This window comes from Perognathus longimembris, chromosome 2 (assembly GCF_023159225.1).
Source record: "Perognathus longimembris pacificus isolate PPM17 chromosome 2, ASM2315922v1, whole genome shotgun sequence".
Lineage (NCBI taxonomy): Eukaryota > Metazoa > Chordata > Mammalia > Rodentia > Heteromyidae > Perognathus > Perognathus longimembris.
In genome coordinates this window covers 149,724,146-149,741,954 of record NC_063162.1, presented here as the reverse complement: position 1 = coordinate 149,741,954, position 17,809 = coordinate 149,724,146, and the positions used below count along the sequence as shown (strand labels likewise).

General features: G+C 46.2%; 2 protein-coding genes and 1 pseudogene across 2 annotated transcripts in view; 2 read left to right on the top strand and 1 right to left on the bottom strand.

The window, feature by feature from the left end:
• The window catches only part of LOC125347282 (oocyte zinc finger protein XlCOF6-like), a 320,913-nt gene that overhangs the window by 56,791 nt on the left and 246,313 nt on the right, over positions 1 to 17,809 (top strand). The gene's annotated exons all lie outside the window — the stretch shown is intronic.
• The window catches only part of Znf398 (zinc finger protein 398), a 390,977-nt gene that overhangs the window by 133,732 nt on the left and 239,436 nt on the right, over positions 1 to 17,809 (bottom strand). The gene's annotated exons all lie outside the window — the stretch shown is intronic.
• LOC125347300 lies at positions 15,889 to 16,717 on the top strand (annotated as a pseudogene).

Here is a 17,809-nt window from a genome sequence, read left to right as displayed (position 1 = left end):
GTGTGTAAGGGGAGATGTGAACTTTATACTCTTTCTGATAGGTTGAGTAACTTTGGCGTGGGTTACTGATTTCAGTGTCTCCTCAAGTAGAAAAGGCAAAACCCACCCACCACTAGGTGAAAAAAAACCAAACCTAAACTGAAAAACACCTGCCGAAAGAAACCAAGTTTCAGTGTTGTCTAAAAGTGTGGTTTGACATCTTTTTTTTTTTTTTTTTTTTGCCAGTCCTGGGCCTTGGACTCAGGGCCTGAGCACTGTCCCTGGCTTCTTCTTGCTCAAGGCTAGCACTCTGCCACTTGAGCCACATCGCCACTTCTGGCCATTTTCTGTATATGTGGTGCTGGGGAATCGAACCCAGGACCTGATGTATACGAGGCAAGCACTCTTGCCACTAGGCCATATACCCAGCCCCTGGTTTGACATCTTTATGGAAATCATCCGGTTGTTAATTTAAATACAGATCCCCAAAATATACAGGATGGAGGGTGGGGCCAAGAATCTGTATTTTAAACACATTTTTTGTTTTTCATAAGTAGAATGAACTTTGGGAGGCATGGAGGTTTGAGGGCCCGTGTTGTTGGGTGGACACTTTTTTTTTTTTTTTTTTGGCCAGTCCTGGGCCTTGGACTCAGGGCCTGAGCACTGTCCCTGGCTTCTTCCCGCTCAAGGCTAGCACTCTGCCACTTGAGCCACAGTGCCGCTTCTGACCGTTTTCTGTATATGTGGTGCTGGGGAATCGAACGGAGAGCTTCATGTGTAGGAGGCAAGCGCTCTTGCCACTAGGCTATATCCCCAGCCCGGGTGGACACTTTTGGAACAAAGCTGAGAATAAATAATGTCTTGGTTTTGATCACTAGAAACCTGGACTTCTCACATCCTTCCAGCTAAAACAGAAAGGATTGTATTCCCATCCTGTTTCTTGCTTTTACTTAGGATTGGCTTGTTTAAATCAAAGTGGAAATTCTCTTGGGTGCCACACAGTGGTGATTTTCAGAGCCTTTCTTTTTTTTTTCCTTTTAAACCTGGAAGACCTAAATGATGCCCCTAAGACTTTGGGCATGTTGGAAAGAAAGTGGGTGACAATTCAGCACAGCAGATGAGCATCAGGACCTCCAGTCTGTTAAGTAGCTCGAGATCATCCAGGTGACCAAAGTTTCCTGTCACTTAGCTTCATCTAGAAACCACAGGGATGAAATAATACATAGGAGTGAGGACTGGGGAGGTAGCTCAGTGGGAGAGCACTTGCCTAATATGTGTAAAGCCCTGGGTTTGACTCCCAGCACTGGGGGGGGGGGCAGAGGAGGAGAGGGGTTGGCTCAGTGCCTATAGTATCATTTACTTCTATAAGCCAATCTAATAATCAGATAACAACTGTCTCCTTTTCTGTGCACTGTTCAGTGTTGACCTGGTGGTATTTTGCCTAGCTGTGACAGGGCCCTCCCCAGTGGGGATTGGTGTGTGGCCAGCTAGGGGCCATATCTTTACAGTGGCTGCCTGTGTCTGGGCCGGCAGGGCTTCCGTGTTGTCTGGTGGGGTGGATGGAGGTTACAGCAGTCTGGTTAGATCCCCCATGGCAGGAACAGCTTTGCCCTGTGGGTTCGGCTACTTGGCCATGAGTGTGGGATGCTCTATTTGCCTTGTGCTCCGGAGGATGGCATGAACCCTCCCTGCAAGTGCTGGGTAAGTGAAGCCCATGGCTGGGGGTTGTGGCACAGGTAGTGGGGTGCCTGGGTCCTGAGTACTGAACAGAAAGGAAAGGAAAAGGAGTCAGGAGAGTAGTCTCTCCATTAAGATGTAGGTGTTTAGCTGGCAGGGATGTGTAGCTTTCTAGTAGGTGGAAATGTACAGCCAGGGCTAGGCAGGCACAGGGCCTTTGGTTCAACCCCCAACACTTCCCCTCTCCCCCAAAGCCTCTTCTCAAATCATAGAGGAAGCTGGGCATTGGTAGCTCCTGTCTGTGATCCTAGCTCCTCAGACTGAGATCTAGGGATCCCAGTTGTAAGCCAAGCCTAGGCAGAGAAGTCCATGAGACCCTTAACTTCCTATTAGCCTGCAAAAAGCCAGAAGTGGAGCTGTGGCTCAAGTGGTAGAGCTCCAGCTTTAAGCAAACAAATCTAAGGGACAGTGCCCAGGCCTTGAGTTCAAGCCTTAGTACTGGCACAACAACAACAACAAAAAGTCAAGTTATAGAGGAATCAACACCAGGATTGCTAAAAGATAGGGCCATGCCTTACAACAGTTGCAGGTTAATTTTCTAGGGAATGTGTTGTCACCTTTTTAGGGTGTCTGACAAGCAGCCTCTTGGGGACAACTTGACCCATTTCACCCTGGGGGCTCTGTCACTTCCCTTTGTGCTTGAGCCCATGTTAGGCTGAGCACAGGCAAGAAACATCTTTGTGCATCCTTTGGGTTTGTTTGTTTTTCAGTCTCCACAGAGACTGTCAGAAATTGCCAGTGCCGACTGTATTTCAGGTGCTCATGGCGGGGTATTGGGAACAGTTGCAGTTAGCTGTGATACTGGCAGGGCTGGGGGCTTTTATTTTTTTGCCAGTCCTGGGGCCTGAACTCAGGGCCTGAGCACTGTCCCTGGCTTCTTTTTTGCTCAAGGCTAGCACTCTGCCACTTGAGCCACAGCACCACTTCTGGCTGTTTTCTATATATGAGGTGCTGAGGAATCGAATCCAGAGCTTCATGTGTATGAGGTGAGCAGTCTTGCCACTAGGCCATATTCAGGGGGTGGGGGGCTAGGCTTTCTTTTTGTACAGCTCCCTGGATGGACCTGCCTTGCGGCTGTAGTTTCAGCATCTTCACTGAACTTCTAATCTTCCACCTGTGTAGCTGAGTGGCCATGTTGAGTCCTCCTATCCTGGGCCCATCCATCCACCTGAGCAGTGGGCTAAGTCCCCTAATCCTTTTCCTACAACCTTCCTTTTTCTCTCCTGTTGTCTTGAAGCTGAATTTTCGGCCCCAGGCCCAAACCCCTGGCTTTCCTATGTCTGGTCTGTTGGCTCACCTCAGCCAGCCATGTGATCAGCCAAGCAGAGAGGGGCAGAGAAAGGAAGTTTCATTCCGCTGCATGGACAGCCCAGGAAAGAGGCAGGTAAATCCATTGGCAGCCATCTTCCCTTGTCCGGGGAGAGAGGAGAGTTTCCAAGTTTGAGTAGACAGAGAATGAGAGTAGCCGACAGAAGGCATATGTCATTAAATGGTCTCAGTCAAGTTGTGGACTGGTTGGTTGTCATCTTAGTCTTATTTTGGGGTGCTCAGAGAGGGTTTTATCACCCCCTTGACTGTAGGTGAGCAATCTGGTCATGTGGTCAGATAGGACAAACCATTGCCTGGTGAGTCGTCTGTTCAGAGGAGGCTGTGCTGTTCCTTTCCTTGTTCTTTTTCTCCATCTAGTGTGTGTGTGTGTGTTCATTGCTTGGCCTAGGCCCTGTCCTAGAGCTCTTTTGCTCAAGGCTAGCACTCTACCACTTCGAGTCACTGCTCCACTTGTGGTTTTTAAGTGGCTAATTGGAGATGAGAGTCTTGCTGACTTTGCTTCCCAGGCTGGCATTGAATTTTGTTCTTATAACTCAGCCTCTTGAGTAGCTAGGACTACAGGTGTGAGCCACCAGCCATCCCTTCTTGAGAGGTACTAAACTGGTGGTTTACACTTAAACTGTACTAACTTTTTGCTGGTTAATTGGAGAAGAGTTTCTTAGATTTGTTTGCCCAGACTGGCTTCAAACTTTGATCCTCAGATCTCAAGCTTCCTGAGTAGGATTATGGGTGAGGGACGCCTATTGCTAATTAACCAGAAAAGTGGCTAATGGAGGTGTAGTTCATATTAGTAGAGTGTAAGGGACAGCACCCAAGCCCCAAGTTTACCTCCCAGTAATCACACACACACACACACACACACACACACACAAACTCACACTCACATACTCACGGTATTAGTTGCCACTGAGCTTAGTTAATGACATCAAGAGGTATATTTTGTTTTCACAGGATTATTTCAAAGATACCTGGCAATAGACTCCATTTTTTTGAGTACCAGAGAGCAGAATTCTTGTCTTCCCCCTCTGCGATCTAGAAAGGTTTGACTGGGCAAAACCTGGGAATGCTGGCCTGTTCTCCAGATTGAGGACACTGCCCCTCTTTCTCAAGGAACTGCTCAAGACATGTGATGTGGGCCAGCAGGTGCTGTCACGTGCACTCCACTGTGTCCCCCTGCCCTTTCTCACCTTCTCACCTGCCCATGGTGCCCACAGTTCTGCTGCGCAGGGGAAAACAGTGGACCAGCGGGTCACCAGCTAGCATTTGTGCCCTGGAAGTGGTGGGCATCTTTGAGCTTGCTGTCCTGCCTTCAGCAGAGGGGCACAGTTCTAGGGAGAGGAGCTGTGGGGCAGGAAGAGGTCATGGGGTGGGGGTAGAAGTGAGGTTTTTGCAGTTAGCGTGCAGATGGGTGGATCTGAGCGACAATGATCAAATCTGCCCTCAGAACTCAGCATGCCGGAGATTCAAGTGGTGGGGAGGGTTGGGGTTGGGGGTGCCGGGGTCCCCTGTCTACTGCTTTAGAGCCATTGCTGGCTTAGTACAGTGACAGGTCCTGGGAGTCCTAGGATCCTGAGCAACCACAAAGAGTGGCTGGTGGTGTTGATTGAGCTCCTGAGAAGCAGCTCCAGAAAAGGAGAATTGGCCCCTTGGAATCTTCTGGCTTCCTTGTTAATGAAGTTCTCCTGCTTGCTGTGCTCAGCTGTTCATTGTTGGAACTGGCTGGAGAAATGGATGTAATGAGAATCGGGGTTCCACGAGCACTTATGTCTGTCACTCAGCAAAAAAAAAAAAAAAAAAAAAAAAAATTAAAGTTGACAGGATATACTGAATTTCCCACATCCTGGGAAAGAAACTTGGCTTCCAAGCAAAGGTGTGATTTGTTGTGCATGTGTCCTCTGGAATGAAAAGACAAGGATGAGTCTAGGTTTCCTGCTTATGGAAGTTCCTGGAGTTTTTGTTTCTGGAGGCGCTGCCCATGGAAGCCCAGCAGCTTCGAGGACTTTGAGTTATAGACATTCTGATCGCATCCCAAGTCCTGGTGGATCCTTTGACTTCTAAATTCTAGAGTGATATTTTTTACACATTTCTGAACCGAAAGCCCCCCTTATACACACAATGCGTTTTGAGGCTTTGGAGTTCGAGGAGAAGATTGGTTCTTTGGTTTTTCTCCTTGGGTGGTTCTGGAGTGTCAGTTTGCTAGGCAGGTACTCTTTATCACTGATCCATGCCTCCTTCTGTGTGCTGATTGTTTTGAGATAGGGTGTTGCCTCTGGTCTTGTGCGTGGACTGTGACCCACCTCTAGGCTTTCCATTGTATCTGGATGGTGGTAGGGTGCCACATGCCTAGCTTCCTTGGCTGAGGTGGAGTCTCATGGAGTTTATTCCCCAGACAGGTCTTAAATCTTCATCCTCCCAGTCTCAGTTTCCCAAGTAGCCAAGGGTACAGGGATGAGTCACTGACACAATAAAGTTAAAGATGGCTCCAAACTGAACCTTGATTCTCAAATCTGAGCTCCCCTCCGCCCCCCCCCACTAAAAAAAGCTAGGATTGTAAGCGTGAGCCACCAGACTTGTTAGTTTTTCGAATCAATCTTGTTCTTTCTCATTTAGATTCATCTGATAGAGAAAATGCCCTTGAGGAGGAAGAGGAGGAAGATGAGGAGGAGGAAGAGGACTTGGAAGTTAAGGAAGAAAATGGTGTCTTAGTCCTAAGTGATGCCAACTTTGATAACTTTGTGGCTGACAAAGACACAGTACTGCTGGAGTTCTACGCACCATGGTAGGGCCCCGCACTCTCATTCTTGATTCTTGCACCTGACCATTGCGTGCCACCAGCTGGAGCGTGGGGGGGGGGCGGGCAGCTGGCAACCTTGAGACCCCCGTGGGGTTTAGTGGCAGCCCACGTGCTGGCTGGTGGCCTTTGCCATCAAGCCATGGGGGTGAAGAGCACACACTTCCTTTCCGGTCACAGACGCCCTAATGTGGTTCATGACGACTCATAGTCCTTCCTCCTTACCTCTCCTACCTGTCCTGTGTCTAGTAGCCCTGTTATCACAACTCACTCCCTCCCCTTAGGCAATCATTTCTAAGACAACATTGTCACATTACTTGTGCCCAGTGCCTGAGGTTGAAACATAGTATAAGGTTTTCTTTTTCATGTATCTGGTGGTATTGGAGCTGGGACTCAGAGCCTCGTGTTCTTTCTCAGTTCTTGCAATACTGCTAGTGCTCTGAAGCCACACCCATGGATCACCACTTGCTAGTAAATTGGAGATAGGAGTCCTCAAAAATTTCTGCCTGGGCTGCCTATACTCCTCACTCCTCCAGGTCTCACTCGGCCTCCCTCAGTAGCTAAGATAATAGATGTGAGCCACTGGCCCCCTGCTGGGATGAGTGTTTAATATAAAACATCTAGACAGGCCAGGCACTGGTGGCTCACATCTGTAACCCTAGCTACTCAGGAGGATGTGATTTGAGGGTTGTGGTTTGTGGTCAGCCCAGACAGAAATGTACCTGTGAGATCCTTATCTCACTGGAAGTGGCGCTGTGGCTCAAAGCGGTATAGCTCAAGCCGTGAGCGAAAAGACCTCAGGGAGAGCATCCAGGTCCTGAGTTTAAGCCCCATGACTGACCCAAAAATTTACAAAAAAAATCTAAGCAGTCCTTTTAATAGGTCTGTGAAGTTACACTATTCCCATTTTACAGATCCCTTAATATTTTCATAATTTCTCTCTGTGTCTCTATCTCTCTTTCTCTTTGCCAGTACAAGGGCTTGAACTGTGGGCCTTCTGCTGTTACTCAGCTTTCTTACATGTGGCTAGCACTCTACTGATTCAGAATAGCATAACCTCCAGTATAGCCTTTTGCTGGTTAATTGATTGCACAGATTTTTCTGCTTAGGCTGACTTTAAAACAAGATCTTCAAAGTCTCAGCCTCCTGATCAGCTAGGATTACAGGCATGAGACACTTGTAGCTGAATACCTTAACATCCTAAAATCACGTACCATAAAGAGCTTATTATGTATGTCGTGTTTATCACTACCATGTTTAAAAAATTTGAAAATATGGTTTATTTGGGAGACCTTTTTTTATATTACTCAGTCTAGCACTCAGCCCTTGCATATACTGGGCAAGAGCTCTACCACTGAACCCAGACTGGTGGGCTGGCACCCTGCACTTCCCCCTGCTGCCAACAGCAGGGAGGCGAGTGGCCTGGGGGTAAGGGAGAGAAAGGAAGGAGAGGCAGATGGACCCCAGGAGCCTCAGCTGTGCCGGAACATTTGGGGAAACTGAGTTTGAAACCTGTTTCTCCCTGGCAGGAGAGATGCCTTCAGCATTCCATGCCACTCAAGACCCAGAGCACAGGGCTGGGAGCATGGCTTAAATGGTGGGGCACATGCCTAGCCAGGCCTTGGGGGTGAAGACCTAGTATCCCCCCCCAAAAAAAAAATTTAAAAAGGATGGGGAGCAGAAGCTAATTCAGAAGTGTCAGCAGATGACAGGGTTGCGGGTATCCGTCCAGGGCATGGTTCTTGGTCTCGAGTGTACACCAGGAGGGCTCCCGCCAGTGGGCTCTGAGATCCCAGCCAAAGTTGCCGGTCCAGTAAGTTCCGGCTAGGACAAATAATTGGCATTTCTGAGACGTTCAAGCCCCAGGATTGGAAAAAAATAACCAATGAATAAAATAAAATCCTCAAGATCTCAGCCTTCAGACTAGCTAAGTTTGGAGGTGTGAGCCACCAGTACCTGGCTAAAAATTGTCTTTAAATAGTTATACAAAGGGTTTTCAATTCAACAAGTCCGGTTGAGTACAATGCTCCCTTAAGCAGTGTCTCCCCTTAAATCCTCCCCCATCTTTCCCACCCAGTCATTCCCTCAAGTTACCTAGTTCCATTTTCACTGATGTACATTGAATATAATAAGTACTTTCACCTACTCTCCATTCATCTCAACTCTCACCCCCCAACCCCCCCCCAAAACTTGCTTTAGCTTCCTAGGACTCCTCTTATTAAACTAAGTTAGTTGTTCAAAGAAGTTACACGACTGGAATCTTCCTCTGCATATGCCATGCTTCAGTTTGTGTATATATATATATATATATATATATATATATATATATATATATATATATATATATATATATACATAGTACTCTGTATGGTTTTGTACTTGTTTTTAATTTAAATCTAACATCCACATATAAGAGATAACATGTGTCCTCTGTCTCTCTGAGCCTGATTTACTTAATTTACTGTTTCCCAGGCCCACTCATTTTATTCTTCCTGATGGATTAGTAAAATTCCATCATGTGTATATGTGCATATGACCAGTGCATATGTGTTGCTCATTTTCTTGGTCTCATTCATTGTACGGTATCTGAGCTGTTTGAGTGGCTATTTTTTAATTATGTTTTTCTCACGATTGAATGTGTTTGCTGGTTCGTAAATGAGTTGAGATTGGTAATTATAAAATACCCTGTATATTCCCAGTGGGGCCCACAACTTCAAGAGTTAAGTATGTTGAAGCTATGCAGCACCTATACTGACGAGATTGTAAATAAATAGATGTGTCCTTTGCATAGATTCTTAGCTGGGTGCCAGTGGCTCATACCTTAATCGGAGCTTCTCAGGAGGCTGAGATCTGAGGATCTGGGATGGAAGCTGTCCTGAGCAGGAAAGTTCATGATATTCTTATTTCCAATAAAGAACCAAACAATTCAGAAGTGGAGCTCCAACACAAGTGGTAGAGTATTAGACCTGAGCAAAAATGAAGCGCAGATGCTGGGTTCAAGTCCAAGGACTGGCACACATAATTTTTTTTCCTTCTTGGACACTGGTAATCCTAGCTACTCAGGAGGCTGAGATCCTGACTCCATTTTGAAGCCAACTAGAAAATTGGATATGGTGTTGTGTCTGAAAGTGGTATAGTGTTAGCCTTGAATGCAAAACCTCAGGGACAGTGCCCAAGTCCAGACAGAGTTCAAGCCTCATGGCCAACAAAAATAAATAAATAAATAAACTAGGGTGGGGAATGTGGCTTAGTGGTAGAGTGCTTGCCTAGTATTCATGGTACCCTGGGTTTGATTCCTCAGTACCAGATACACAGGGAAAGCCAGAGGTGGCACTGTGGCTCAAGATTTGAGAACAGACAGGCCCAAGGATAGAACCCAGGCCCTGAGTTCAAACCCCAGGATTGGCACACAAATTGGCAAAACATTATAGAAAAGTGAGTTGAGAGGGAGATAGGGGGTGATTGCTGCGATCTTAACTGTGTCTACATTGTGTCTGATATTGCACTTACCGCTGATTTTTGAAGACGTGGCCATGTATTTCTCAGAGCAGGAATGGCAGCATCTGCAGATATGGCAGAAGATGCTCTACAAGCACATCATGAGAACCAGTGACGAGACTCTGGTCTCACTAGGTAAGAAGCCTTACACTTCAGGAAGGTGTGGATCCTGGGAGATGGCTGCCACTTGATAGTGCGATTTCTCAAAATACGAACTCACAAGGACTTTTCACATCATAGTCTTTAGTTCATACTTATATATGAACTACAGCAACTGCTTTTTGGTGGTTACTTTGTAAATAGAGTCTCTCAAACCTATTTACTTAACTGGCTTCAAAATGGAGTCAGGATCTCAGCCTCTTGAGTATCTAGGAATACCAATGCCCAACAAGGAAAAAAAATTATCTATGCCAGTCCTTGGACTGGAACTCAGAAACATTTCAAACAACTCAGTGTGTCTAAATGTAGTGCTCAACGAGGCTAAGCTCCCCAGTCTGACTTCTCTGTGAAAATGGTGATCTTTCTAAACTGGAGCTAATACTCTGGATTGAACATGGGATAGAGCCCTTTGGGAGCTGGGAAGAATCCCAGAAGCTAGAAAATGTGAAAGATTCCTCTGCTGAGTCACGTTTTGATCCAGTGACACAGCAACAGCTGTTGGGTCTTATGTACTAAGAAACCAGGGTCTTGATGTTAAGATAACATTTTCAGCTTTCTTAGATTTCCTTTTAGAATCTGGTCTTCTTGTTGGGCTGACCTGAGGAGAGATGTCTTGTAGAGAAGGGCAGTAAATCATAGTGCTTGGGTATGTGGGATCTGGAGCTAGAGTCTGGTCTTTCTTTTTCTGAGTAACATTAGACTGGTGATAGTACCTGTCAATATTTCAAATTCCCAGGTATAAAATGAAGATGATAAAAATACCTACATTAGGGAATTAATATAGTGTTAAGTGGTCCTGGTACAGTGAGAGCTTGCTAATGAAAGCTTATTTTTGTAGGAGATAAAAAATAACAAAAGATAGTTCATGTTTATTTTGGGGACCAAATGGCTCCCCTCTACCTGGATTCTGGGAAAAGAATAAAGCCAGTTCTTGCTGCCTGGTATTAGGGAAAGAAAAATACACAGATGACATATAGCTGTTGTAGTTATAAATGTTGCGTTAGAAACTTATGCTCTCCATACCTTGGGCAGTAATTGTGTGTGTACCTAAGATGGGGTAGTCTATGTGCTACCTTTAGTCAGGCCATAGACTGGGAGAAAATGGTTTACTTTTGCTTTCAAGAAGCCAGCAAGCTGAAATTATCCTCCAAACTCGTAGAGACTAAATGTCATTTTCCATTAGATCCTTTGCAGAGCCATGGCTCCTCTGAACCCTTCTTAGGAGGAGGGGAAGACGTTTCCTTCAGGGCTGAGCAAGTCCTCAGCCTCATGACCCCACAGAGACCTGACACCCTGTCTCCAGGCTCAGTGGTCCATGGCTCTCGTGTGTCTGTGGCAGAAGGGGGAATTCCAAGTCACAGAGCCCTGGGCCTCCTCTCATGCAAGGGTCTTCTGCGTCCTGCCCCCACCTGTGGAGAGAGCTTTGGCAAGGAAAACCATTTAGGGATGTACACAGCGGGCCACTCCAAGGATCAAGCGGTAAGGGCTGGGAGGACACCTGCCAGCAAAGCCAACCTGGCCAGGAATGCCTTAGGAGGGGAATCAAGGAATGTCTCTTTCAGCACATGCACCCCACACTTGTGTTGGGCCGGGCAGCAGCCCAAAGACATGCTGCCCTTCCATTGTGCTCAGTGTAAAGCCCACTTCAGCCTCCGGACCCGGCTGTACATCCACCAGCGCAAGCACAGAGACCCCAGGCGCTTCCCCTTCAGCGAATGCAGCCTCGCCTTCCCCCAGCAATGCCACCTCCAGGAGCACCTGCGCCTGCACAGCGGGGAGAGGTCTTTCCAGTGACCGCAGTGTCCTAAAGGCTTCAGCCACAAGGGCAACTTGTGGAAGCACCAGCTCACCCATAGCGCCCAGAAGCCCTTCCCCTGCAGGAAATGTGGCAAGAGCTTCATCAAGCGGGCCAGGCTGATCGAGCACCTGCACCTGCACAGCGGTGAGAGGCCCTTCCAGTGCACCAAGTGCTCTATAAGCTTACACCTCATGTGCATGCTGCGGGAGCACCAGCTCACACATAGCGCCCAGAAGCCCTTCCAGTGCCTGCAGTGCCCAAAGAGCTTTTATCCCAAGGGCGCCCTGCGGGAGCATCAGCACACTCACTGCGCTCAAAAGCCCTTCCAATGCCCACAGTGCCCCAAGAGCTTCTTCTGCAAGGGTGTCCTGCGAGAGCACCAGCACATGCACAGCACGCAACAGCCCTTCCCCTGCAGCCAGTGCAGCAAGAGCTTCATTCCGTAGGCCCACCTCAACATGTACCTGGGCCTGCCCAGCAGGGTGAGGCGGGTGCAGTGTTCCATCTGTGGCAAGAGCTTCCAGGTCAGGGCTGACATGAAGACATACCAGCTGCTGCATGGACGGGAGATGCCGTTGTCCTACAAGTGTGGTAAGGGCTTCACCAAGTGCTTCACGCTGGTGGAACACATCAGGACTCATATCGGCAAGAAGCCATTCCAGTGTAGCAAGTACAAGAAACCTCTCCAGTGTCCCACGTGCAACAAGGATTTCTGCTTGAAGACACAGTTGGTCGGCCACCAGCGGGTACACAATGGGGAGAGACCTAAGTCCAAACTCACTGCCCATGTCAGAGTCCACACAAAACCCTATCCTGCTCCGAGGGACCTGAAGCCTGATCCTGAAATTAAGAAAGGCTAAGCCTGCTATTTACAATGATAGAAGCCGACTGGAGCTGATGGAGGTGCACAATCAACACAGCCAGTGAGTGAATGAACGAGATGCCCCTGGTTCCTCAAAATGGCCCAAACCCATGGGAAGGCAGATGGGGAAAACACAAGGGGCTGCTTTAAGCAAGCATGTGACACAGATTAGGAACTGGAGCAAAGCTAACAGATTTTTCTCCTTTGAAATCACTGGTTACATTTGCAATCTATTAATAAAAGAGAGATTTGTTTTGCCTGTCTGCCTTAGGTGATGATTCTTCACCTAAATGCAAAGCTAGCTCTAAAATGTAGATTGAGTTCAGATTGGAGGGCTTTCAAAACCTCAAGGCTGGGAAGATACTGCCCTGTCAGACCTAAGAGCTTATTGTCTTCAGTGCCTTTCTTCCGCTTCCTACCCACTTTATTGTTTGCTTCTTTGTTTGTTTTGTGCCAGACCTTGGACTTGAACTCGGGGCCTAAGGGTTCTCCCTTTGCTTTTTTCCTCAAGCCTCGAGCTCTACTCGTTGAGCCAGAGCTCCACTTGTGTCTTTGTTGATGGTTGGAGACAAGAGCCTCATGGACTTTCCTGTCCAGGTTGGCCTTGAACTGCAGTCCTCAGAGCTCAGTCTCCTGAGTAGCTAGGATTACAGGTGAGAGCAAACAGTCCCCTGCTCCCAACACCAATCTTTAACAAAGTGATTTTCCCTCAAAAAAAAAAAAAAAAAAAAAAAAAAAAACAACAACAGAGAATCTCTCCAGTCCCATTGTCAAATCTGAAAGGAAGTGGCTACCTCCTAAATACCAATCTATTTCTTTCAAGCGTGTGGTTCTGTCCTGAGGGCTAAGTCTAGTGAATTTTGTTGTTGGCTTGGTTTTTGGTGGTTACTTGGGAAATACAGTCTCTTACCTTTTTACTTAACTGGCTTCAAAATGGAGTCAGGATCTTAGCCTCCTAAGTAGCTAGGAATAACAATGCCCAACAAGGAAAAAAAAATTATCTATGCTTGTCCTTGGACTTGAACCCAGAAACATTTCAAACAACTCAGTGTGTCTAAAAGTAGTGCTCAAGAAGGCTAAGCTCCCCTGTCTGACTTCTCTCTGCAGATGGTGATCTTTCCAAACCGGAGCTTATACTCTGGATTGAACATGAGAGAAAGCCCTTCGGGAGCTGGGAAGACTCCCAGAAGCCAGAAAATGTGAAGGATTCCTCTGCTCAGGCACATTTTGCTCCAGTGATAGAGCTACAGCTGTTGGGTAAGAAGTACTAAGAAACCAGGGTCTTGATGTTAAGATAACATGTTCAGCTTCCTTAGATTTTCTTCTATAATCTGGTCTTCTTGTTGGGTTGATGCCTTCTGTATTCTAGAGAAGGGCAGCAAAGCATAGTGCTTGGGTATGTGGGATCTGGAGCTAGAGTCTGGTCTTGTTTTTTCTGTGTAAGCTTAGGCTAGCGATAGAACCTGTCGATATTTCAAATCCCCAGTTATAAAATGAAGCTAATGAAAATACCCACATTAGGGAATTAATGCAGTGTTAAGTGGTCCTGGCACAGTAAGAACTTTCTAATGGAAGTTTTTTTTTGTAGGAGATGAAAAAGAACAAAAGATAGTTCATGTTTATCTTTGGGACCAAATGGCTCCCCTCTACTGAATTCTGGGAAAAGAATAAAATCAGTTCTTGCTGCCTGGTCTTAGAGAAACAGAAATACACAGATGAGGTAAAGCTGTGGTAGTTACGAGTGTTGTGTTAGAAACTTATGCTCTCCATACCTTGGGACAGTAAGTGTGTGTGTACCTAAGATTGGGTAGTCTATGTGCTACCTTTAGTCAGGCCATAGACTGGGAGATAAATGGTTTACTTTTGTTTTCAAGAAGCCAGCAAGCTGAAAGTATTCTCCAGACCTGGAGAGACTAAATGTTATTTTCCATTAGATCCTTTGCAGAGCCATGGTTTCTCTGGACCCTTCTTAGGAGGAAGGATTTTATTTTATTTATTGGTTATTATATTTTTTCTAATCCTGGGGCTTGAACTCCTCAGGAATGCCAGTTATTTGTCCTAGCCTCCTGTCCCATGGCAGCTGGTGACCTGCCAGGAATGTGGGCATGAAGGTCGCTGAGAAATGGGGCCCCAGATGACAGCGAGAGCCACCAGAGAGATGGACGAAGCTGACTCCATGTTCCTAAAACTGAAGCAGGTGGCTGAGGACTCTGTCACTTACACTTTACAATGCAGACTCAGTTTCCCTGGTAGATCCCTATACCGCCTCACTGAGGAGCAAGATCGAAGCTGATGCCCACAAGTTCGAGGCTGAGTCCTGGATCCTGGCAGTGGAGTTGGCATATGCCAAAAACAAAAGAAAGCGGTGAAGAGGCCAGATGCCCTGCATGTGCAGATGCAGACGGAGGCACACACAGCTTGTGTGGACGCGGAAGATCATGCTCAGGGTATGTTCCCAAGCACCAGCAAGAAGAGCTGGAGTTCAGCAGCCAGGCCATCAACTGCCACTTCCCCTGAGCCCATGACCTGCTGGACATGCATGGCCACTTCCTGGCCTGCCTTGCAGCGCCACCTACAGGTCCTGGAGGAGGGCAGCAAGCACACAGCTACATCATCCAGAAGATTGGGGACCTGCTGGTGTAGCAGGAGGGCGTGGGCAACTTCTGACTGGGCGTGGTCTGTGCTGTTGTGGGTGTGGCCAGGGCTGGGATGGGTACTGTCTGGCTTGGTGGACATTGCCAGCTCTGAGAGCCTCCACCCTGTGTCCATTCTTTCCAATTAGGAAGAGATCACAACTAAAGCTCATCAGGACCCCACCATCCTGAACCCCTTCCTTCCAACCCCCACTTCCTCTCTTAGGGACAGGTGTAGACCAAACATGTCCCCATCACAGGAAGGCAGTGCTTTTTTTTTGGCTGGTTGGTTGTGATTTGGGGATGGTAGTGGCTGTCTGTGATGGTTAGAAGTATGTTCCATGTGGTGGTCATCTCACACCTCAGTGTGGCACTCTCATTTAAGCTAATACCAGTACCCAAAGCATCCTGGATCAGTCAGTCAGGATGACTTAGGGGGTTTGGGATTTGGCACAGGGTGGATCATGACACATGCCCGGTATGGACAAGGCTCCGAGTTCCCTCTGCACTACCTTAACAGAAATAATAAATTCATCATTACTATTTGGAAAGGGGCGGGGTAAAGTTCACTGGAGGCCTAGGCAGAAGAATCTTGTATTCAAAGCCAGTCTGGGATGCAAAGTGTGACCCTGTCTCAAACAACCAAAGAGCCCAGTCTGATAGCCTTCAACTCTAGCATTTTAGGAAACAGAGATTTCAGAATCATGGTTCAAATCCAGTTAGAGCCAATAAATAGGAGAGATTCATTTCCAATTAACCACCAAAAACCACAACTGCAGATGTGGTTCAAACGGTACAGCACTTGTCTTGAGACAGGAAAAGAAAACACTTCAAAAACAAAAAATGAGGGCGAGAGATTTTTCTGCCCGGGCCGTAGGCAACTGATGAGGCGGTGGCAGCGGCAGCGGCGTGGGCTGGCCTCGAGTGGGCGGCGGTACCTCAGACTCCCCGGAGCGGGAGTCCATTCAGGTGGGCGCCTGAAAAAAAGAGAAGCGGGAGTCAGGGCTCCACGGGGTCGGCGGTCAGTCGGTAGCACAGAACCAGCCGGAGGGTTACCCTCGCCAGCCCGGAGCCTTGGCTGCCTCGGCTTTCGGGCGGGAAGATGCCGCGCCTCGTGCCAGACCAGAGAAGCAAGTTTGAAAATGAGGAGTTCTTCAGGAAGCTGAGCCATGAGTGTGAGATTAAGTACACGGGCTTCAGGGACCGGCCCCACGAGGAGCGCCAGACGAGCTTCCAGAATGCCTGCCACGACGGCCGCTTCGAGATCACCACAGTAACCAATCTGTCTCTCCAGTTTTTTCCGGCCAGCTGGCAGAGAGAATAGCGACAAATACCTAGCCAGGAATATGTCGACTTGGAAAGAGAAGCAGGCAAGGTGTATTTGAAGGCTCCTATGATTCTGAATGGAGTCTGTGTTATCAGGAAAGGTTGGCTTGATCTCCAGAGACTCGATGGTATGGGCTGTCTGGAGTTTGATGAGGAATGAGCCCAGCAGGAAGATGCATTAGCACAACAGGCCTTTGAAGAGGCTCTTGGAAGGACTCGTGAATTTGAAGATCGAGATCGTTCTCACCGGGAGGAAATGGAGGTGAGAGTTTCACAGCTGCTGGCAGCAACTGGCAAGAAGACAGCAAGACCCTAGTCCTGGTTCCAATTTAGGTGGTGGTGATGATCTCAAACTTCGTTAATAGCTCAGCAGATGTGCTGCCCACCTTTATGTACTCATTGTTTCTAGCTGGCAGAAAAATTTCATTTTAAGACCTGAAACTGTGATAGCTGGAGGTACCACAGTCGATTTCTCAACCCAAGGCAGTAAAAGACACTACATACTGCCATGGTTTTGCACTATGATTATAATACATGAATTTCTACTTTTTGAAAAAGCATGTAGCCAGTAATAATTTGATAATTTTTTTCTATGCAAGCTTACCTTGTTGGCATTATTATAGTTTAGTTGAAACTCTCCATTTGGAAAGCTTTATTTCTCCATTTTAATTTAAAAGTTCATGTTATTTTTTAAGTGAAGAAATTAAAATTTTTATCAAAGTTATTTCTTTATTTGCATTTTTATACTTTTAGATATGTTATACAGCTTCTTTTTAGAAGGGCATTCTTGGTTTGTTTGATTTTTTCCCCCTCATTTCCTTTTGTGTTTTTATAGTGTAGAGCATTTTTAAACTGTTGATATGTTTGCTTTATTTACAAGCTAAAAAATCCTAGTAGCATAGAGCTGTCTGCCACAGCCTTCTAACAAAGTTTACAGTTGTTAAAGTTGCAGTATCCTTTTAAATGCTAATAACAACCTTTCTTTCCTTTTAAACATTAAAACGTTAAATTGGATGTTAATTCTAACCACCCTAAGATGTATTTAAAATTCTCTTCTGTAATCATGACTTTGGGTGGAGGTATTCTCCATAGATAATACTCCTCTATTGAAATGCCTAAAGAAGTTGCAAGCTGGCTTCTGTTTATTCAAGGATTTTTTTTTTCAATCACCAAAGGGATACTGGAACTTCATGTATTTTACAGCATATTAAACTGGAGACAATGATGACAGCTACAAAGGTATATTGGATTAAAATCCTGTTTAAAATAGCTGTTTTATGCGCATTTTATATTTGCTTGCATGTTTTTGTAGAAACAATAGTGGGTGAAGAAAGATAAGTCCTTGAAAATATTCATCTGTTCAGAGGATACATTTTCTTCCATTGTCCTGGATAAAAAAAAATCAGTTTTAGGTTTTTTGCAAAATGACTTATTATTAGCACCTTTTGAGATGAATTAGTGTAAGATTATTTTAAAATAAGCTTACTGTCAAATTGTAACTTTTTAAAAATATAAGACTAGAAAAATTGCTGAATCATTTGTCACATCCTTACAAATACCTTTCATGGTAATATTCATTAAATGTTACTACTACATTTATGGATTGTTTTGCAAAAATATATTTTATCATTACAGAATGGCATTTTAAAGAGTTTGAAAAACTGACAGTTCAGAAAATGAAGTCTGAATAAGATCAT